At 37.3% G+C, this 5,131-nt stretch overlaps 1 long non-coding RNA gene across 1 annotated transcript; it reads left to right on the top strand.

Moving 5' to 3' along the window:
• The first annotated feature begins 1,259 nt into the window (after positions 1-1,259).
• On the top strand, positions 1,260-2,696 carry LOC114922184. The gene is made up of 3 exons (XR_003810646.1): positions 1,260-1,466; positions 2,201-2,316; positions 2,452-2,696. It is a non-coding gene; the product is annotated as an uncharacterized LOC114922184 (long non-coding RNA).
• Positions 2,697-5,131: the final 2,435 nt, after the last annotated feature.

Genomic DNA, 5,131 nt, shown 5'->3' with positions numbered 1-5,131 from the left:
TGGGCCTCTCGAGTCGTGGGGGGTGGGTGGGTGGGGGAGGAAGGAGTCTGCCCGAAGGGCACGCTCGTTTTGGCCGCGGAGCGAGAACAAGCTTCCAGGGCCCATGAAGCCGGACCGCCACAGCGGGCCCTAAGTGGCCCCATTGCTCTCCCTTCGCCTTATCTGGGGCTCAGCCTGCCGAGGAACAGATTGGCTCGCAAGTCCTTCCCGCCCGTTGTCCCCTCGCCTGCTCGGGGAGGACAGCGGGCCGTCTTGGGGCCGAAGCGGAGTAGAATATATACATATATATATAAATATATATATACATATATATAGGAGCTATTCTTAGCACAAATTATCTCAAGAGAAACCTCTAGAAAGCTATCTTTGTCACGCACCCAATACAACGTCGGTTCTCAATCAGAAATTCTTCCCTAGAAGATTCGTCCTCAAGTTTTCTCCTCCGACCTCCTCTTTCTCCGCCAAATTTCCCCTCCTAGGAATCTATGAATAGCTCCTCTCATCGTAACGAAGCTGGTTTCCTCATTTTTTTTTCCTCTTTCGATCCACCAGATCGTAAGATGACTGGCTAACTGTACGCCCCTCCCTTTTAAAAAGAACCCCCTTTTTAAGATTTACGGTTTGTTTTTTTTTAAGGATACGGAATTGCACTTTGCCTCGCATGTCCTCTCCATCTCTATTTTGGGCTTCCTGTAGAATCTTGCCGGCCGCCGCCTCCTCCTCCTCCTCCACCAGCATCATCACCACCACCACCTTTGAATTGGACTTGAATGCCTAAAACTGCCTCCGACTTCATAACTAGGGCAAACGAGAGAAAAGTTGCCACCTCAGACCGGAGCCTCCCCCTCTGTTTTGCTTCCCATCCGCCCCCGCCCCCACCCGCCGGCCAACAGGCGCAAAAGGGGAAAGAGGGCGTGTGTATGCGCGCGCGCGTGTGCGGAGGAGGGGAAATGTTGGTGTCTCCTTCTCCCTGGAAACGGTGGAGGAACTGAGGCGAAAGTGAAGCAGCAGGAGAGAAAGTTTCCTTGCCGAAACCTGGGCTGAGTAGCGAGTGATGCTTTTGGAGCTGAACGAGCATCGGCGGAGAGCTGTGGTGCTGCCGCATTGTGTTTGCTGAGGATCTTCCCGCCTGGTGGGGGCTCAGCGTCCTGCGAGGAGGAGGGAGCAGCTGTAGCGAAGCAGCTTCTATCGCCCACCTCCACTACTAGTACATCTTTTAGACGAGAGAGAGGTCCTCCGGGTTTGTTTGTTTGGTTTTTTTTTGCTCCTTTGAGGGCCTCAGTGCAATGTGAAGCGTGCCCATTAAAAACCCTGATTCGCCAAGGATTGGAGCATCAACCTAGTACATGCATCCGATAATCATCTTCTCATACAAAATGGATTTTAGCCAAAACAATCTGTTTGGTTATATAGAAGATCTGCAGGAACTTACTATCATTGAAAGGCCGGTGCGCAGGAGCTTAAAGGTATTACATATGTTGCATGAATCTACCGTTTTTTAAAAAAGAAAAATAGATAAATCAAATCAAATCGTAGTTATTTCAGACCCGAACCTCTTAAGTGAGGTGATGGCATATTTTTTTTGCAGGCTTAGCATATTTTAAATTGGAAAGGTGGTTTGCCTAGATAATGAATCTCAGCAGTGGTATAATGCTTTCAGAAATGGCATTTGAGATGTGGGGGAGAGAAATCCTAGATAGCAACTGCTTTGATTTCAGCAACTTTTATGATTATGTAATTTTTATCTTTTATTATAGTAACTGATTTAAAATGTTAATTGCCTCATTTTTGGAATGCTATCAGATTCTTACTTCACTTTTGGAATGCTATCAAATTGTGAGAATTAAAATTAAAGGCCTTAAAACCATATCTGAAACCTGTCATGGTCTTCCAGGAGACTGTTCCAGAGAAAGTGGCTTAAAAATTACTGGCTGTCATTCTGGTTCAAAAATTGAGAAGGACAAGTGGTAGCTCATATTTGTCTCTGGTTTAAAATGTTCTCTGGTTCTTTTCTTGCTGTCTGTAGTTTATCAAATAGCAAAGGCTTAAGGCCTTGGAGAGCAGTTGCCAATTAAAATGGATAACACCTGACAAAATAGTAATCTGACTCATAGAAGTCAAATATATGACTAATTTGAAGCTAGCACACTTTATTTTCCATTAGTATTACTTTTAATTACATTAATTTCTTGTGTTTCAGGCAGAATTCATACTTACTCTGGAATAAGTAAAAGTGGTCCTGGTGATGAATAGTACAATCCTATGCATGCCTACTCAGAAGTAAGCCCCTTTGAATTCATCGGGACTTACTTGCAGGTAAGTGTGTGTGGGATTGTAGAATAAATATACTTGTGGTATTGAATGTTCAAATTTGAAAGTGGAGGTAGTTGTTAAGAAATTGAAGTATGGAGCTGAGATGTCAATAATGTTAATTTCTGTATCATCTGACAGACACCAGAAGAAATAGAAAGACTGACAGTTGATGAAGAACTCAGTGATATTGAAAGGGCTGTGTATCTACTCAGGTATAGTTTAGATACTATCGTTTTAGTACCTTTTATTTAAATGTTTCCCTCTCCACCCTCTTGGTGATTTTATTTCTTGAGATCTGAGTTGTAATAACACTATAAAAGGAAGATTAAAAGAATGTGTGACAGTAAGACTCCATTAAACCTACATGGCAATATATTCTTATACGAGAATGGTTGCTAGGCTATTTTTTGGCTTTATACTTTAACCTTGCCCTCTTCTTTGAGAGTTACAAAACTGAATGATGATATTAATAAGACTGATCACTGATTCACTTCATATTTATAGAACAGTTTTTACTATGATTATGCAGTAAATGAGCTTTTTGTCTCCTTCAAAGGCTATATAATATTGGAAACTTTGAAAGGATACGTTTCTAGGATGACAAATATTTAAATCTGTATTGGCTTTTAATCATAGTTTAATTTTTTATCTGTATTTCCTTATAAAATGCATACTTGCCTTTTGCCCTTTAAAATGCATATTTAAGCATCATTTAATTGCCTAGAGCACTATTTGATTGAAAGTCAGATTTTTGACTTTTTGGAGAAGGTGCAGTGCTGAAGGATTTTGATATAGGCTGACCTCTTTATACAATGTTAACTGAAAGAAGTGCCAGCTGTAAGATTCCTTTACATTTTATCAGTTATATTTAGTACTTTTGAGAGCCATGTTTATCTCATTCTTGGAAATGAAGCTCTTACTTAGCTAATATATCGTAAGCTAATACTTTTTTCAACCTTTTAAATATTTTATAGCTGTCCTGTCTATTAAATACCTTCATCTTTCATTGGTTCTTTTAAATAATATTGTAAGCAAAATGTTATTATAGAATATTTGTTTGGATTCATCACATGCTTTTTCATTGTTAATATATACTATTAGTTCAATGTTGAATATTTACAAGGAATTTATTGAGGTGGGTAGAATGGGTTGAGGAACTTCATTATCATTTACTCTAAACTTAGACAGACATCCTAACAACCTATTCTAGCAGCAAACAAATATTTTATTTAAAAAATATATAAATCATGAAACTTATCACGTTTTCTTCATTGCAAGAATTTTCAGGATTTTTTTTCTTGTCAAAATTTGAGGCATCTCTTTGGGACACATTTCCAGGGCAGGTGGATTGTAAAGTTCTTTCTGACCCTACAAAATCCATTTCCAATATCTTCATTAAGTAGGCATAGGTTGGAACAATGTCGACTTGCTAGTCAGAGTAACAGAGGCCATACTCATAGTCATTGGTGACTCATTTCATAACACCTACCTTTTTCTTAGTATGTGGTTGCTATAAAGATGCAAAGCAGATTCGTGCTACTTTATTTCTCAGAAGAATAAATTTGGTAGCTGGCAAGGATGGATAATATGTTTTCACTGACTGCATGTAAACCTTAGATGTTTTTTAAAATTCAAGAATTTCATGATTTGAGGTAATAATTACTGATGTAGATAAGGATCACTAAGATTGATCTTTATGGTTTTGTGTTTTCAGGGTTAGGCTTTGATTTTTTTTCATTGATTTTTTTAAAAAAATTATAATTATAGTAGTTATTCTTTGAACAAATTGCAGTTTTGAGTATGAATGAAAAGCATGTTCATTCAGCCCTTGCTAAAATACATAAGATTGATGTTCAATATATTATCATTTTGAGACAGATAATAAAATATAGTGATCTGCAAGATGTCACCTAAAAATCCTTGTGTTACCATTACATAGGTACAAGCTTTTCTTTTTTACAGCTTAGTAAATAAGTCTACTGTGCATTGTCTGTTTCTTGGAAGTGATCCTGGTCTCAGATTTTCTTTAAGTGTTTCTTATACATTCCAGGGGTTGAAGAGTACTTCTTGCAGACTAGATCTTATTATAACTTCCGGTGTAAAGTAGAAATTATTTATTTTATTTATATTCTACCCATCTCACTCTGAAGAGCAAATTTGAGCAGCTTACAATTAAAATCATAAATATAAAAATATTAAAAAACATTAACTTCAAAGATAATAATTTGAATGAAGGCAAATGAAATACAGCTGTGCATTTATTTTTAAAGCATATGGGCATAATAGCATAACATCAGCCTAAGTTTCCTTATATGTTGTCCTTTCCATGTTACGCTCCAAATAACCTTCTCTTTGAAGTTACACTTTAATACAGAATCACAAATTGAAGAGCAAGTAACATCAATATTTTTGTTATTCTGTTATCACATTTGTGGCCACATATTACCATTAACCAGCATGATACTGGTTTGACTGGAGACTATTCTTTACTATAATACCATCTCCTTTAGTTGTTTTTAAATTATGGGTTGGTTTGGTCTAAAATGTACTGTAGTGTACATTTTATAATGTGCCTTGTTCCTGCCATAGAGTTTTTGAATAAATTAATCTGTGATCTTGTAATAGTGTGCACAAATAAGTCTTGCTTTATTATAGATATTACAGGAATGAAGCCTATTTGATTATGTATATAAGTGTAAGGTATGTAAATTCAAGGCTTGCTGCTATGTTTCCAGTATAAATATACTTCTGAATGGAATGCGAAGTGATCCAATGTAAAGAACTTGCTTCTGTATATATTTGTTCCATAGCAAAAATA

The sequence above is a fragment of the Protobothrops mucrosquamatus genome, unplaced genomic scaffold, assembly GCF_001527695.2.
Source record: "Protobothrops mucrosquamatus isolate PMUCROS unplaced genomic scaffold, P.Mucros_1.0 scaffold3987, whole genome shotgun sequence".
Lineage (NCBI taxonomy): Eukaryota > Metazoa > Chordata > Lepidosauria > Squamata > Viperidae > Protobothrops > Protobothrops mucrosquamatus.
The sequence above is the reverse complement of the archived record's forward strand: the minus strand, read 5'-3'. Positions and strand labels throughout refer to the sequence as shown.